The following is a 19,701-nucleotide window of genomic DNA, read 5'->3' on the forward strand; positions in this document are numbered from 1 at the left end:
TATGGGTGATTATTCTAAACTACAGGGTCCTCTGAGTGCATCGTGGGAGATGTAACACATAGGATACTGAAAGTTTAGAAATATTCAAGGTATTAAATTTTTAAATCACCGAATTTCCAAATTTTTGTCGTTAAGTGATGCAAGTACCATGTATCTTATTTTCTGTTTTAATTGAAAATTTTCACTTGTAACACTTGTAATTTTGTCCACAAATTATGGAACGCCATAAATTATTCCACTTTTACCCTCGAATTATTAATGGCAGTATTAAATCGAGAAGATACTACTAATTTTTTTATACTAATTATATTTTAATAATAAAATATGTTAAAACATGTTTACATGAAAATATATACAATGTACATAGTGTTCATAATAATTGAATGTATTATTCAATAGAACAGATTTCATTAACTATTAAATAAAGTATGTATAGCATCATATAATATAATATATCATAAATTATATATATTTTACATAAACCTCACATAACCTTTTCTAATTTTGCATAAACATTATACAAATCTTGTAATTTTATATAGATGTTACGTACATTTTGTAATTGAACACAAACCTTGTATAAAATTTTGTAATTTTACACAAATCTTATCTAAATTTTGTAATTTTTCGTAAACGTTATATAAACTTTATAGTTTTACATACATCTTGTATATAGTTTGTAATTTTACATAAACCAACATGCACCTTATAATTTCACACGAATCTTATAACTCTACATACATCTTATAATTTTATATTAACCTTATAACTGTACATAAATCTTACAAAACATTTATAACATCATACGAACCTTATAACTGCATATAAACCTTTGATAAAGCTTATAATTTACCTTACATGAACCTTACATAAACCTTACAATTTCACATGAACCTTACATAAACTTTATAATTTTAGATTAATTTCACATAAACCTTATACAGGTCTTATAACCTTATACCAACCTTATATAACAATTTTGCATAAAATATACATAAATCTTACACGAACCTTATAATTTTACATAAACCCCATATAAAGCTTACAATTTCTCACAAACATTACATATACTTTATAATTTTTCTTAAACCTTTTAATTTTACCGAACATTACATAAACCTTACAGTTTTACTTGAACCTCGCACAAGTCTTATAATTTAATATAAACCATACATGAACCTTACAATTTTACATAAAACTTGCACAAGTTTTATAATTTAATGTAAACTACACATAAACTTTATGTATAATTTTACCTAAACCTCACATAAATTCTATAAATTTCTATAAACCTTACATGAACCTCATAATTTCAGACGAACCATATATAAACCTTATAATTTTACCTACACCTCACATAAATCTTATAATTTTGGTAAACCTTTAATTCATGTAAGGTAAACCTTACATAAACCTCATAATTTCAGATAAACCATATATAAACCTTATAATTTTACCTAATTCTTACATACATCTCACAATTCTTTATATACCTTACATATACCTCATTATTTTGCACAAACCATACATGAGCCTAATAATTTTACCCAAACCTCACTAAAGCTCCTAACTACCGAAAGTTTCCACCATTCAAAAAAATCGATTCTAAAGAGACAAAATAAAATTCTTCATCGATATCAAAGTGTTCGTCCAAGAACAACGCAGATTGTACACACGATATATTTTATAGTGACGGTTGTTAAAAAGTCACTGGGTATATCGAGGGGGCCCTATATACGTATGTAGGCATCGCAAGGCCCCCCACGGTGGGATAAAGGCAGGCTTCACGACAGTAGCCATGTACACCATGGGTTAGACAATGCCGCTCGCATTAATACACTTCATATTAGTCCATTTTAATGCGTGTTTGCCGACCATTGTGAATGAGCGACACTGTTTATCACCGACCCCCGTGCCGGCCCTCTACCCCCTGGGTCGGACATGGGGTGGGGGGTCAGGGTGAGGGTATGGGGAAACATTTGTCTCGAGTCTGCTGGTGATCGGCTGGATAACAAATCCCTGTATACGGTGTATTTGGTTCTTCAGTTTCATTCGAAACTTCTGTTCAGTTGTATCAAATCTTTATCGGATATTGATAACTTAACCAGTTAACTGCGGCGATCTTTTTGCAAAGCGCGCACCAGTGTGTCGCGATAATCAATCGATGACGAGTTAGCTCTTAAGAATTTATGAATCCATCTCAAGTCATTTACACTTTTTATTTGTTTATTTCGTGTTGACCTCCAAACATTTTAAACATATTGCAATTTACGAATATAATTTAGGTTTCGCCAAAATTACAATTTGAATATCAAATTGTAACAAAATTTTGCACTTGACGAATATAGTTGTCATGACACAAAATTCTGCTACGTCTCCATGACGGATATAGTCGTCGAACACACTTAACTGGTTAACTCATCGGATATCGGATATTAACTTAACCTGTTTATTAAATTAACAGAAATTTCTAGTCATGCTCATATTTATAAATTTTTGAATTAACAAATTGTGAGATATTTGAACTTCTATATCTTTAAATTCCTCGATTCCACAATTCCTGCATCCGTAAGTCCTCAAACTCAGTCATTAATTTCACAAAACTATCATAATCCTAAATTCTCACATTAATAACGTATTTATTAAACTAACAGATATATAAATCTCTAGAGTGTCAAATATCTATATGTTCATATTTCCAAATCTTTAAAGTAACAAATTGTGAAATATCTAAACTTCCACATCTGCAAATCCCTAGATTGCTTAAATCCTAAATTCCTACATCCATAAGTTCTCAAATTTCCTAGTCATTAATTTCACCAAACTTTTTTATTTCTAAATTCTCAAATTTCCAAATTTATAAATTCCCTAACACGTATATTCTTGAATTGTTAACACTAAATTAACAAAGTGGCAAATGACCGGTTCACAAGTCTCTTATCATAAATCACACAATGTGTACAGGTAATTTTCTTGAAAATTGCATTTATTTTCATGGAAATAAAGAATTAATGTGTATAATAATTCATGTTTTGTTTCTTTATTTATTTTTCAATTTCATTTTTAATTTAAATGTATAAATCAATGATGATAGGTTTAGTGTTCAATTTCCAAATCCCTTAATTCCCTAACATTTATCTGTTTGTACTCTCAAATTTTCAAATGCATAAATTCCCTAACTTATACATCTTTGAATTCTTAAATTTGTAGAGCATTAAATTCGCTAACTTTTACATTTTCGAATCCTTGAATTTCCAAATCTCGAAATATCCTAACCTCGACTTTAAATTCTCAAACTCCCAAATTCATAAATTCCCTAATCTTTCTATCGTTGCATTCTTATATTTTCAAATTCTTAAATTCGCTAATTTCTACAGCATCGATTTCATAAATCTCCAAATCCTTAAGCTTCCTTTATATCCTTACACTCCTAAATTTCTAAATTCCTAATTTCCTTAACATCTCTATCCTTGGATTCCCAAACTTGCAAGTCCCTAATTTCCCTAACCTCTCTATCCTTCTATTCCCAAACTTGCAAATCCCTAAATCTTCTAACCTCTAAATCTTGGAACTCTTAAATTTCCAAATCCCTAAGTTTCTTAACCTCTACATCCTTCTATTCCTAAACTTGCAAATCCCTAATTTCCCTAACATCTCTATCCTTGGATTCCCAAACTTGCAAATCCCTAATTTCCCTAACCTCTCTCTCCTTGAATTCCCAAACTTGCAAATCCCTAAATCTTCTAACCTCTAAATCTTGAAACTCTTACATTTCCAAATCCCTAAGTTTCTTAACCTTTATATCCTTCTATTCCCAAATTTGCAAATCCCTAATTTCCCTAACCTCTCTATCCTTGGATTCCCAAACTTGCAAATCCCTAATTTCCCTAACCTCTCTCTCCTCGAATTCCCAAACTTGCAAATCCCTAATTTCTCTAACCTCTTTATTCTTGAATTCTCCCATTTCCAAATCCCTAAATCTCCTAACCTCTAAACCTTAAAACTCTTAAATTTCTCAATTCCGAATCTTCAAATTCATTTTCCATATTTCAAACTCATTTATAAATGACTACAAACATATAATAATCATAAAACTTCAGAATACGAAATTTTTATTTCGTACTCATTTTGTCGTTTACAGGACAACTCATTACGTTTGATGGATGCTTTCGAAACATTCCTTTCACAGTATCCGAATATCGTCCATATCTTTTCATTTTTCTTTTTTCTGCGTTTTTCCTCATTTTCGTAAGAGTTCATGCATCAACAGAGATGAAGTATTCTCCGTGTGTGCAATACGCTGATATCTCGATAATGGATCAACCTATATTAACTGTCAAAGGAGTCAAACACAAAAAACCAATGTATTAATAAAATACAAAATTGATAAAAATATTATTGATGGCGAAAAAGTATCATATTCATTCTTTGTATCATTTACAAGAATATTTATATATTCACAATTATTATTTTTTTGTTATTGAGAATTTGTGTAAAATTTATTGGTTGTTTAGTTAGATATACTTAATTACAAAATCACTAAATTCTTCAATTATGTAGTTAGTCTTATTTTGTTTACAGACTTGTCACATATTCTAATTTATTAAATATATGAAGTTATACTAACATTGTTGGATTAATATTTAATATTATATTTGACAAATTTGGCAAATAGGCTATTTGACAAATTTAATGAAATCTCTCGAGTACAATAATTTTGTCCTTTAGTTCCCAACAATTTCCATTGGTATCATCCTTCATTAAAATTCGACATTATTAACATCTTCCTTCTTATTGATGCAAAACATCTCCACAACCCAAAAAAATGATTGAAAGTCAAAATTCCAGCTGATTTTCCTACGGCTTCTTTCTTGAGGAATTACGATCAGAACGAGCAACTAATTCCAGGATAAATTCGTAAGTCTCGTTGTCCTTGGTGCGGATAACGATCGAACGGGTAGCTTTCGTGTCTGTTCCTAAAAACGGTCGTGTTCGTGGAAAGATTTGCAAGACAAAGAGAATACCGACGTCGCTGTTGCGAAGGAAGCAGCGAGATTAAGAACACGAAGAAGAAGGAGGCACGGGCGGAGGATAACTGCTCTGTTTGACGACGCTGCCAGAATATTAAACGCAAGCATGTTCTCTTCGACTACACGGAACAAACTGCGTTTCGCCGAAAAACTGTCAGCCAGCCAATTCCCTTGGAATGTTTCGTAATCCCGTAGTATTCACGGTTTACACACGCTCGACAACTTTGATCCCATTCTGATGTCTGATAAGTCTTGACGCGCTGCTTCAAAATGCCGTGGATGTGTCACGTGCAATCCTTTCTCCTTCGTGATCAGATCTGTCAAAGCTGTTGCTACCTGCTCGTTCGATGGAATTAAGTGTCAGATTGCTGAGAACATGGTCAATCTTGTTGCTGAACGAATGTTGAAGAAATAAAGACTACAAGATTGAAACACAACGGCAAGACAATTGCTTATCCTATATTTTGTAAAAACTGTACAGGATTTTAATCTATTAGGAACGATCTGTGATTCGCCATCTGTTAGGTGACGAATGTCATCCATAGTATTCAAACTGGTACAAGATTCCTTTTAATCATCATCAGCTTCTTCACTTATCTATCAGTGATCCTCTTGAATGCAATTTCTTCTTGAATGAAATGTCACATGTGGAACATTTTGTTGTGGAACATTTCAGAAAAAATGAAGTGACGCAAAATTTGGAATATATAAAGCGCATTATTTGGAATATATCAAGGTTACAAGCGAGTTATCAACACGCCCGATTTCGAAGCTTTCCAGCTAAAGCTGAATGTTTCTCCGGCGCTGCTTGAAAATCCTTTATCTTCAAATCGCCAGAGATAATTTGGCCGGTGTAGACACGGCAAATATCTGTACAAGAGATCGGAATAAGGGTTGGTGTGGCGTGCACGGGTGGTTATGGTGGAAGATCGGCGTGCAGAAAGACTGTGTAGGTTATAGGGGACGAGATCACTAATACAGAAGATGTTTGCGAACCTGTTAATAATGCTGCGTTTGCTCGCCGGGTTATTAGTAATGGCAAACACGTAAATTGTTCTGCCGTGGATTAGTAATCAGCGCAGCTGCTAGGATTTCTTGTAGCTGAATCCTTGCGCCAAACGTTTCTTCTTTTATCGTTCTTCATTTGATATTAATGATCACTTCATTGCTTTTCGTTTAACTACTTTCAGATTCTTTGAACGTACGCTTTCTTAAGTTTTGGGGAGAGATTTTTAATCTTCTAAATGTGATGTTTATGGACACGTAATTTCCAATACCAATAAATTACTATTTTGAGTAACGTACGTGTGAACTCTCTTCAGTTTAATAAATCAGTAATTTTCTTTGGCAATACTTCACTGATTTTAATGACGTACAAGTTATGAAGGTTTTGAACATTTCTGAAGGTATAGTTTGCATTTTTGCTATAATGACAATTGCTCCAATTTCAGTACAAAGATAGACATCTTATTTTTAACTTAACGTCCAGCTGAGGTATTAAATTATTTTTGCGAATACGTCAAAAATGGAGACCGAGTGGCGGTAAGGAAGCAACGTTCAGAATAATAACCTTAACTATATATTACAAGGACATAAAAATGAATGTAGAATTGGTGAAGTAAACTATGCTATTTCACTCTGCATTTACCTTAATCTTAATTTCAACAAATTATATTTATATTTCGAGAAATATCGAATAGTTATGAGTATATACAGGGTGGCTCACCGCATTTTGCCATCTAGATTTGCGTCATTGTTATTACTCATAGCAAACAATGTATCAGATGAAGTTGAATGGTTTTGAGAGTAGGCATATTCTGGTGGTATATTTTTTTCTGTAGGTGGACGTGTAAAGGATATATGAAGGTCATTAATGTTTTCTTAAATGTAATCATATTTTTTTTATTGCATCAGCTGATATTTCTTCATATTCTGTACAAAAAAGTATTAATCTATTTATGTGAAAAAATCATTAGTTTAGGAGATATTTTAATTTTAATGTCTATTTGCAGAAAAGGTTCAATGTGGCGACCATTTGCATCAGAACACTTTCTGAATCGAGAAATTAATGACTTACTAACATTCCGTAGTGTACAATATTTCTGCAAGTGTAGCACTTTTCCCTGCTTCAAAATAAAGTGATAACATGTCTATCTTTTCTTCTTTAGAATACTTCATTATGAAGTGATAATTCTCTGTATCGTCGTATTCATCGTATTAGAGACGTAACAGAAACAACAATTCACTGTTACTGCGTAACAAAAAAAAACAAAAACTCACAATTCGTTTGGTGACACTTGACCTCTCAAAGCATGTAGAAAAACATTTGCTGTTCAGTTAGGGCAATTCATAATATTGACCAGAAAGTCACGATTTCCTAACAAGTTAGAATTAAAACATCTCCTAAACTAATGATTTTTTCACATAAATAGATTAATACTTTTTTGTAAAGAATATGAAGGAGCATCAGCTGATGCAATAAGAAATATATGATTCCGTTTAAAAAAATATTAATGACCTTTATATGTCCTTTGCACGTTCACCTACAAAAAAAATATACCACCAGCATATGCCTCTCTCAAAACCATTCAACTTCATCTGAAACATTGTTTGCTATGACTAATAATAATGATGCAAATTTAGATGACAAAATGTGGTACACCACCTTGTATATACTATAATATCATAATAGTTACTGTTGTGCCTCAACGAATTTTCTTGCATTCTCACCCTCTACAACAGCGACTTAAATCTCTAAACTCAAACTCTCAAAAGATTTTCCGCAACATATACTAAATTTGTATAGGACAATATTTTTGAACCACCCCAATTCTCTCAATCGAAAAGTGTTCAACCTGCTAACAAAAGTTACTCCATCATAAAATCTTGGGATGAATAATACGCAATCTGAATTGCGATAACTGCTTTGTCGAAATATCATCGAGACCGATAAAATCTTCCCGGCACACTTTACCAGATGCGATAAATTCCGTCGCGGAAGTTCCTTTTCCCCCAGACTCCAGCGCCGGTTGTCGCAAAAGACCTTCGGAGGACGCACACGGCGTGTTCCGCTGTATCCGCCGTGAACACATCCGCCGAAAACTAAACTGGTTTAGCTTTAAGCACGTTAGAAGCCCTTTAATAGCTTATAGGTAAACAAAATTAACATATCTTAACAGCGTTAAGAAATTTCCGCGTCCCCGCACTCTGTCGTTCGGGCCAGACGCCAGGGGTTAAAGGGTAAGTTTGTTAAGTAGCGAGGATCGCGAAACCGACATGAGCTATACGGAGACACAAGAGATAACCATGAAGACGTTCGAGGTGTAAAGATACCCCTTGTTTTCTTACATCGATAATATTTTCGAGGCACCCACGTTCATAAGGAGGCATTAGAATTATTTTAAGGTGGTTGTTTAGGAACACTCTTGCATTTTTAGGTAATTCATATACTTGTGGAGCTTGGTCCAAGAATTAAACACTGATAGTTTGTTCTTTAGTATAGTGTTATAATAGGGATTTGGTAAAATACGAATTTTTTACTGTGGAAGTCTAGAAATGTAACGATTTGGAAATATAAAAATCTGAAAATGTAGAATCTTGGAAATATCAAAATTTGCAAATGTGGTTATGAAATATAGTAATTTCGGAATTCTCTCGACCAAAACAATAAGCTAATCATATCAATTTCCCTCCAAAAATCACAAAAGTCCTGACTCTGTTACCAAACTTAATCGCCCAGAGTATCTGTCGTTCGTGGCCCGTTTGCTGTTCGCCATCGACTATTCCCATAAATTAGCATTTTATTGGCCATGATTGTAGCAAAATCAGGGAATTTCAATCGAGACGATAGACAAATGTCTCGGTCACGGGAGAAGCGAGGTGACCAGAATTTTTCCCATGTCGGTCCCGATAATGCGTCACGACGTTTTCCGTCTATCCAGCGGATCTTTTTCGTGGAATAAATATGTAAATTGGAATTTCTCGTTGCTCGCGACAATCTTGACCTCTCCACCGTGCTTGCTGCCGCTATTTTCTCTTCGTTTATTTCGACTTACCGTCTCTTTTTCGACGATGTCCCGTGGAACACGTCGAACACCGCTACTGCGGTTTCTACCTGAGATATCAGTAGCCGGTCCCTTTCTTTGAATAATTCAACATGCACGCTTCTGCCGATTTGCAAACGCGGATGGAAGAACATCGATTCTTGTACGTACGAGCCTATTTCAAAATTTTTACCGTGTCGCGAGACTGAATTGTTGTTACACGGGTAGTTTGTTGGTGGGCAATCTTTGCTTGTTACGAATGGCACCGTATCGTGTTCGACATAAATCTTGCGGTTAAATGTTTGATGTATTTTATTTATTGGTACTGCGGTGTAATTCTTGGAATATGAGATCGGGTTTTATATGTATTATTTTATGAGGGCTTCGTACGAGATATTGTTGGTACAGTTAATTTTGTGAATAATTTTTAGGTTATGGGTTGTTACGGATATTAGGTATGTGAGCTATAACCAATATTAACAGTTAGATATGTACGTTTTTATGAATATAGTTAGATCTATGTGCTCCTATGAATAATAAGAATTGAATGTATGTGTTGTTACGAATAACTGTTTGGTATATACGTTCTTACGAATATTAATATTTAGGTATATCACTCAAAAATAGAATTATTACTCTTACAGTCATAATAAGAGTTTTGGGGTCATTGAAAGGTTAGGTCACTTCTGAGAATTCAAAACAATAAAATTTTAGAGTTTATTAATTTTATTGAATTTTTGTAATCTACTAAGTTTTAAAAAATTATGGAATTTATCGAATAATTTGAATTATTTGAATTACTTGCATTATTTGAATTACTTGAATTACTTGAATTACTTGAATTACTTGAATTACTTGAATTACTTGAATTACTTGAATTACTTGAATCGCTTGAATTACTTGAGTTACTTGAATTATTTGAATTATTTGAATTTATTGAATTTACTGTATTTGTTAAATGTAGTGAATTTAGTGAATTGAATGAATTGATTGAATTGATTGAATTGATTGAATTTATTGAATTGATTGAATTTATTGAACTTATTGAATTTATTGAATTTATCGACTTTACTGATTAATTTTTGATTCAGTTAATCTTTGCGTAACAGGCGTGAATTTGATGGGAACATGACGAAGGTTAAGCGACAATTAGATCAAAAGCTAATTAACATCAGGTACAGCTAATTTCGGATCGATCTGTTGGTCCGTAGCATTATTTGGGAACGCTAATAACACCATGAAGAGACGTCGCGTTGTACAACTGTCAGGTATGCCCACCTGCTGATATCCAAAGTCGAAAGTGAAATGGACATAGCAGTCCTGAATCGTTGAACCATTGAAATCATTGCATTCATGTTTGAATCAAATTAATTCTTGATGTACAATCGCTGTCAGAAATATTTTGACACTTTGCTATTTGCAAAATTAATTCTACAGAATTCAAAATTTATATGGGTACATTTCAATATTTTCGTTATTATTAGTTATTGGTACATTACTATTTGTTATTTTTATTCATCATTAGTGTGTTATTATTTATTTTTTATTATGGTGTTACTTTTCATACCTTTTTCTCTTTTTTTCATTATTTTTTCTTACGTTTCGTTATTTTTAATTATTATTAGAATGTCACGTTGAACGGAACAAAACGGATATTAAAAAAAACAAATTGCCCAACATTAGCAATTGTAATAACGCGTTATATTAATGTATGTGAGAGGAAAAGCATCGGAAAAAAATCGCTGTCTTCCGTTGATTGCAGATACACAAGAGTTGAAAGCGCGAAGAAAACATTCTTCAGCCACATCTGATAACTATTAAAGTAACAATTAATTCTCTGTAAATTAAAACATAGTCGTTGAATAAAACAAACAACTGTTTCAGTAATTTCGTACGCTACGTTGATTACTTTCGTTTGATAATTGCTCTTTGAACGTTTAGTGCTTTTTCTGAAGTTCCAAGCAAATTTTAATTACATTTTTCATTGTGTATATCGATCTGATGAAAATTCATACCGCGTATTATGTATGAGAAGTAGCGAAGTGTGAAAGAAGGGGGAGAAACTTTGGAGCAGAGAATAGTTTTATTTATTTGAACTTTGATTATCTTTCGTGAGACCACCTACGGAGATCTCCTCATAACTCAGCTCCCGGGAATAGTTGGTAGAAAACACTGGAATATCTTTGTGTAAGCCACATCCTGTCTCTGCTTTTGTATTTGCTTAACAGACGATAGTCTATACTTCCAGATCAGTTTATACAGGATGTGATGTAATTAGTGGTATGGGCGAGGTGATGATTATATATGAAAAAACAAGTGAAAAGTTTAGTATGGTGTTCGTTTTTGGAGGTTCTCTTTAGAAACGAGTGATTTGGCGTGCTTAGATCTTCATTGGTTATAGTTTTTATTGAGAGAAGATAGGAAATTATCAAGGCAGTTATTTGTGTAGTTGTGTAATTAGCAAATTAAATGAAATTCGTTAGATTATATGAAAAATATAAGTGAAAGTATGGTGTTCCTTTGAATCAAGCTTCTTTTCTAAGAGAAGTTATTTGGAAAGCTTCTAACTTTGTTACTTATGGTCCTCATTGGGAGCAAATAAGAAATTATCAAGATAGTTAGTTGTATAGTTATCTAATTACCACATTATAAAATTACAGAATTATAAAATTATAAAATTATAAAATTATAAAATTATAAAATTATAAAATTATAAAATTACAAGATTACAAGATTACGAGATGACAAGATTACAAGATTAAAATATTACAAGACTACAAGATTACAAGACTACAAGACTACAAGACTACAAGACTACAAGACTACAAGACTACAAGATTACAAGATCACAAGATTACAAGATCACAAGATTACAAGATCACAAGATTACAAGATCACAAGATTACAAGATCATAAGATTACAAGATCACAAGATTACATAATTACAAGATTACAAGATTATAAGATTACAAAATTAAAAAATTACAAATTTAAACGATTAGACAATTATTTAATTACCAAATTATCAAATCACCCAACTACCAAATTACCAAATTACCAAATCACCAAATTACCGAATCTCCAAATCTCCAAATCACCGAATTACCAAATTATCAAATTATTTAATTATCAAATTATCAAATTATCAAATTATCAAATTATCAAATTGCTAAATTACCAAATTGCCAAATTATCAGATGTCAAATTACCAAATTACCAAATTACCAAATTACCAAATTACCAAATCACTATATTACCATATTAACGAATTATCAAATGTCCATATCCTGTCTACCCAGTCCCTAAATATCCATATTCCTAAATTATCAAATTTACAGTTTTCAATCTTTCAAATCTCCACATTTCTAAATTCTCAAACTCAACAATTCCTAACCTTCAAACTCCACAAATTTCCAACCTTCACTCCTAACCTAAGCTAAGCACACTGCACTAACCAAAACGTAATATCCACAACACATTTATACATCCTCCAGTCCCTTAAAATTTCCAAAAATACAATATACATAAATCCCCTATAAAAACCATGCATTTTCCTGAAAAGCAAAACAATACCCAATTCTCAATAATTTATCAATAATTCATCTATACATTTTGTATCAAAGTGTTTCAATAATTTATCAGTAATCCATCTATACATTTGGTATCAAGATGTTACAAACTTATCCACAATATAATAATCGAAATAGACGAATGATCGGTGAAAGTGCAAAATAAAAGAGAAAAAAGGCAGTCAAATCCAAAAAAAAATAAAAGATGAACAGCAAAGAGAGACCCCCTACGCACCCGTCGTAAGGCTACTTTTTGGTTCGATCGTAAAATCTAATGGGCGCATAAACCGTGGAAAAAGAGCTTCGGCATAAAAAAGAGAACCGTCAACGATAGAATCGTTATTAATACTTTATGTTAATTACCGTATCGTTTGGTTCGTCGAACGGCCTTAAATCGAGTCGCTAAAGAACCGTGCTCGATCGTAAATTCGTTGTCTCGGCTTGACGCTCGATTAAAATCTGCTTTCAAGAGATATCCACCGCCCCCCTCTTTTTCATTTTCATTTTCACTACCTTTTTCAGCGTTTCGACAGACCTATCGATGCGATCACGATAGCGAACGGGACATATTGCAGCAATTACCTTTCGGAAATTAGTGTTGTCATTTTATAACTTTTGGAGACAAATTTTTGGAAGAAACGACAATTTTATTTCATTGTATTTGTGTGTGATAGTTTTTGTATTTTCTTCTAATTTTTATTTGCATTCTTTCAATTAAAAAATTCTTTTGAGATAAATTCAAAACTTAAAAATTCTAAATGAGATAATAAGATATTTGTTAATGAGATGTTCACTTCTTAAAATGTTTATCTAATATTTTATTTTCATTCTTTAGAAGATTTATTTAATATTATATATTCACTTCATGAATTATTTATTTCTTTTCACTATAAACACTATTTTATTTCCTATTTTATTTGTAAAATACAATATTTTCAATAATATACTCTAAAGTCTAAATATTATATAAAATAATCAATATCTAAAATGTAATGTGAATTTTGTATTTCAACAATTTTTTACCGAAGAATTTCACAGTTTGTACGTATTGAGAGGTATGAATTAAAAGGGGAGAAAGAAGAGAAGGGGAGGAAAAACCATAAAACACATATTAAAGCCACCATTATGAATATGCATGTTGTCCAGTTTTCAATTTTCTGCGAGTACCTCCTTGCTTGCTGCTTTCCTTCATGTCTCTTTCGGAAGTTTTACGGGTCGTAAATGGAACGGTGGTTATTTGTGTTGTGTTGGATTATCCGCCAGTGATCTTGGATCTGTGTGGCTCCATCTTTCACACATTGTGGCGCTGCGTTCTCTTCATCCCTCTTTCTTTCTGTCAATCTTCAATTATCAATTGATGTGCACAACTAGTTTACACAATACTTAATTATTTTATCATAACATGTCGTGCTAATATTTATGCATGCATCTACTTTTTTAAATTTGCAAATTGAAAAATTTTAAAAATTACTGAATTATTAAATTTCAAACTTTCGTATTTTTAAATTTACTAATATTGAGATTTTCAAATATGTTAGCACTCAAAGTGTTAAATGAGTCCTTTGCTCTCAAAAGTCGACTCACCTTCAACATTCAATTAATTAATGCAATTTTAAATAAATTTGTAGTGTCACATATGATGTATAAACATAGTGCCATAAGTAGTGGCAATTAATAATAGAGAAATAATTTTCAAAAAATTCAGCAAACTTTTCAACTGAAAAGTTTGAAGCTTGACAACAGGAAAGTTTCAGCAACCATCGAAGAAGTTAACATTTTCAAAAAATTTATCAAGCACAGTTTATCCTCTGCCATTTGCAATAGCATCCGCAAGAATCGTTATTTTGCTGAAATCGTCATCTTTTGATTTCGGAATTCACGGTGCCTCGTTTCGATCCGATTTCTCCCTTCGTTTCGTCCATTCTCTCTGAATTTCACGAAGCTTCGGTTTGCAACGGTTGATACCCATCCGCCACCCTACGGATCCCCACCACCATTACCTTTTCACCCCCTCTCGTAATTGTTTGATTACTCAGCACGGTGCTGAGCCACGGTTAAATTCAAACTAAGGCCTTCGCCAAGATTGTTCCGGCTCCACGAGCGATGGTTAACGTAAGGCTGCTACGTCGAGCCAGCGTTATCGGGTATTACCGCCCTAGGGGAACGTTAATTAGCGATCATTAGTTAATTGATCGGCACCCGTCGGCGCCTCTTCCACGATAGCACAGGTGAACGACGAGAACCGCCTGTACTCTGTTGCATGGAACTGAATTCCCGTGTGTGTTCATCTATTAATCCTAATAATGGACGATGTACACTCGTGGGCAACTTTACCGAGTTTTCAGAAAAATGTTAATTAACCCGACACTGGAACGTATTTTTACTGTCGCTTGAAACTATGAAACATTCTACCTAAAAGTCTTTTGCTATGTCTGCTGCTGAGGTTGGATACTTTTGAAGTTATTGCGAATTTTTAAGCTATTATTTTTCTGTGTCACTATTTTTGACATATCTGTACATCAAATGTCAGCAAGAAGGAATTCTTTTGAAGTCATTATAAATTTTTAAGCTGTTACTTTTCTATTGTATCACTACTGTCTTTTGCTGCATCTGTACATCGAATGTCAGCAAGGTTGAATTCTTATGAAATTATTATGAATTCTTAAGCTACTATTATTCTATGTTACTACTTTTGCTATAATGTATTAATTTATTTATGAAGCTCGATTGACCTCACAAGTTCACAAAGTTGGTATATTTATACAGCCTAATTAGACACCTGAAAATTTTATGGAACTAATTTCACCCAACCCAATAATTAAGTTACTACGTCAATTTACTGATTACAGTACGAGTCTTTAAGGAATGATCATAATTTCCTAAAGTACAATAATGATATGAGAAACCGTTGGTTTCTAACTAAGCAGCAGTAATATCTTCAGATACTAAACAATGGTCTAGTACAAAAAAATCGCAGTACAGTACAAATAAACGAAAAACATACAGTTGATGAAATGGTAACCACGAACGAGTTGATCTGAATTGGTTCATTTTAAACGAGTTCTCCCAAGGGAACAAAACATCACCTGCTCGATGAGGATCGCGAGGAGGCGGAAGACTATTGTCAGGCTCGTCCGGTTTTATATGAACTCCATTGTCCTGGACTTATATTTATTCATTAACAATTACCCACGGGCTTCGAGTATTATACATTCGATCACAGCTGTTTGTCAATGAGTATCATCGTGTTTCTCGTTGCATGAAAATTTAAATAACCGAGGTGACTGGACTTGCAAGAGTAATAAAAGCGTGGGTGAGAAGGAGAGGAAAAATCTTCGATCAGGATAAAACCTTGAAAGAAATTGAGTCCACACGATTTCTCTGAATCCGAGGGGTTAAGCCGCTTCGTGAAAGGACACAGATCAAGTAGAAGTCTTCTATAAAAATAGCCATTCAAAGGATTCGATGTCGAATTGATACTACCCTCCGGGATTTCTTTGTTGGAGATATTAACTATTGTTCCATTTTACCTTCTCGTCAAATGTCCGTGAGAAATCACGGAAATCTTCTGGATGTTTGCTGTTATGTAACTCTAACGTTTATCAAAGCTTTTAATGATTTTGTGGAATTTATTATTGGTTTAAGTTAGGTTGGAATATATTTATTATTGGTTTAGGTTAGGTTAGGTTGGAATATATTTATTATTAGTTTAATATGTAGTTAGTAATTTCTGATGAAGTTATGAAGGATTTTAGTACAGTATAAAAAAATTTGAGGAACTTATAATGGTGTAATGTGGAAGTGTAACTTTTTGTCACCTGTGGTAGCACTAGCACTTATGTTATCGGTTATTGATATTTTATGGAGATCTCGTATGATTTATTTAGTCGATATTTTAACTCACTTTGACAAGTCTGATGCATGACCTACTCGTTCTTCAACCGCAGTCAATTTTACTCGAATTTTTAATAAGCCTTAATTTGAAGTTCAAGTTCAATTGTTTGCATAATCAACGATTGACATGAAGTTTCAACTTTCCTTGTCTATTTTAATATTATAGCTATAACTGGTTAATTCTTACTGACCTGACAAATACATCACAGTGTAAGAAGTTAATATGACTACGTTTCACCCAACATATATCGATCCGTTCACAAGAAACACCAAATGAAAGTCAGAAAATGTCACTTCAGTTTCATGCACGATTCCCTTTTTTATCATTTTATATCCCTTTCATACAAAGCCGCTACGTTATACAACCGTGGAAAGTTGCTCGACTGAGTTCCCAAGTGTAGTCTGATCGAAAAATACCTTCCACTCGAACAACTTGAAATGAACTTTGATTCTTTTTCTTCGTCTTGTCACTTCATCTGCTCGATGGAAGATGAAAACAAGTTCCATAGGTGTTACGCGTGGGAGACTGGGTCCCTATCGAGACGAATGCAGGTCGATGAATAGCATGACAAAATCATAACAAAAGATCTCACGTGTGCGACAGACTTTGTCTCGATAGTGGTTTGGGATTTTTGAAACGTGTGTTCACACATGTGTGACTGGCTGTCATTGGGTGTTCAGAGGTAGAGACTGCATTCGGTGGTATAAATAGCTGAACTAGAATTTACAGCAATTTTCATTTCATTTTATCTTCTGTGATTATTATTAATTTTATTGCCTTGATGTTAAATTGATATTGGGTTGATATTAAATTTGATTACGTTTAATGTAATTTTATGTAATTTTATTCAATTTTATTCAATTTTATTCAATTTTATTCAATTTTATTAGATTTTATTATACTTTGTCGAATTTCATCGAGTTTTATTTAGTTTTTGTCAATTTTAGTAATATCAGTTTTATTCAACTTTATTTTATCTTTATCTTTCATCTAATTTTATTTAATTTCATATAATTTGATATAGTATTGTTTAGTTTTGTCTAATTTAATTGAGTTTCATTTAGTTGCATTTAGTTTTATCTAATTTCATCTAAATTAACTAGTTTTATTTAATTTTATCTGATTTCATCTAATTTTATCTCATTTTGTCTCATTTTGTCTCACTTTGTCTAATTTTATCTAATTTTATCTAATTTATCTCATTTTTATCTGTTTTTTATCTAATTTTATCTCATTTTATTTGATTTTATTTGATTTTATTTAACTTTATCTAATTTTATCTAATTTTATCTAATTTTATCTAACTCCATCTGATTTTATCTAATTTCATCTAATTTTATCTCATTTTTTCTAACTCTTCTTTCATTTTTTCTAAAGTTATTTAATTTTATCTACTTCTCATTTAGAGTTCTATTTTCATTTTTCAAATTTAACACCCAGATACTCCATAACAATTTTATTCACAACAGCTGTAGAATTGAATTCTTTCACAGTGGAAGTTACCATAAACCAAAGAAAGAACACTTTTCGTTATAATACAAGGAAACAAAGCTACATAACTTGTTTCCCTTTTGCAGGATAAAAAGAACGAAGAAAGAAATAGAAACGACGAAATTATGGACAAGTTCTTCGCATCCCCAAGAATTATTGCTTGTCTGCACCGGCGGAAGCAGCTGCATCCTAAATCTGCATTTTCGACAGGTGTTGCGTTGATTACGTTACATCGAAGATTTCATTGAAGGTACATCTTTTAAAATGTTGACCGTTGACGTAGTAATGATAGGCTTTTTGAATGTCGAAAAATTGTACTACCTCAGGCACTCGTTTCGAATATAGTCTTTCACACTTTTTAAAAACCAACTCTTATACTTTTCTGATATTTTATAAATTGCCGAGACTTTTTACAGTTTTATAGATAAAATTAGTTGCTAAAATCATTCAAATTTTTATTTAAGAGAAAATTTTTTTTTTAAATGTATCTTTGAATCGCTACGAAATAAGAGACGAACAAATGTTCTATTAATAAAATTTATATAATATGAAGTTGAAATATTTTCAAAATGGCGAAATAAGCAATTGTGATTAGGGAAGACAAGAAATATTTTCAGTAATTTTTTATTAAGAAAACTGATATTCATTTCTGTTTGACAAAATATAAAAAATGTTGTTTTATGTTTCATATTTGCAACAGTATACAATAAAAATATATTTAGCAAGGAACTTTTGTGTTTTAAAAAATAATTTTGTGAAATCATGTTTACAACCCTTATAATTAACGTGAGTCGGATAATATAATTTGTTGGTTCATGTGTAATATGTGACTCATGTGTGATATGTAACTCATGTGTGATATGTGTAATATGTAACTCATGTGTGACATGTGTAATATATGTATAACTCATGTGTGATATGTGTAATATGTAATTAATGTGTATTATTACAATTGATGTATAACGTATAATTATTGTTTATTACAGCAAGTAATTGTTCATATGTGTAATATAACTAATTATGTAATTAGTGTATGACATGTGTAATATGTGATTAATGTGTAATGTGTAACTAGTGTATAATATGTGTAGTACGTGATTAATGTGTAATATGTAACCAGCGTAACATGTGTAATATTGTGTTACATTAACATGTGTAACTAATGTATAACATGTGTAATGTGAATGTAATGTAACTAATGCGTATTTTAGCAATTAATGTATAATATATATAACATGTCATTAATACATAGAATGTAATTAGTGTGTAAAACAAGTAACTAATGTGCATTATAAACAATTAACCTAAAATACATAATCGATCTATAACATGTAACTAACATATACAATTACAATCAACAAATATTAAAAATAATGCAAAACTCTCTTTCGCTAAACCTCCTTCCTAAAAATAATAAAAGCATTCAACTTCGACAAAAAAATAATTAATTTCTAAAAATGAGTAATTAATTAAAGAACAACAAAAAACATCGCTAACAAAATATCTATCTATCTCAAATTTTATATATTAGTCATGAAATTGTTTGTCGTCCCTCAACGAATCGATGAAGAAAATGAACGTTGATCGGCCATCGATGCGGCCGAGGTTCTCGAACTGGTCGAAGTATCGTCTCGAAGCAAGCCTAATCGAAAGTTTTTTCTTTCTTTTGTGAT

The 19,701-nt window shown here is 32.1% G+C and overlaps 1 long non-coding RNA gene across 2 annotated transcripts in view; it reads left to right on the forward strand.

Annotated features, from left to right (window-relative positions):
• The window catches only part of LOC105662297 (uncharacterized), a 221,136-nt gene that overhangs the window by 193,714 nt on the left and 7,721 nt on the right, over window positions 1-19,701 (forward strand). Inside the window, exon 3 of one of the 2 annotated variants that reach the window (XR_013040923.1) lies at window positions 18,115-18,278. This is a non-coding gene — a long non-coding RNA (uncharacterized LOC105662297). Of the gene's footprint in view, window positions 1-18,114; window positions 18,621-19,701 lie in introns of those variants that run through there. The other variant, XR_001095792.2, reaches the window with a different exon arrangement.

Source organism: Megachile rotundata, chromosome 16 (genome assembly GCF_050947335.1).
Source record: "Megachile rotundata isolate GNS110a chromosome 16, iyMegRotu1, whole genome shotgun sequence".
Lineage (NCBI taxonomy): Eukaryota > Metazoa > Arthropoda > Insecta > Hymenoptera > Megachilidae > Megachile > Megachile rotundata.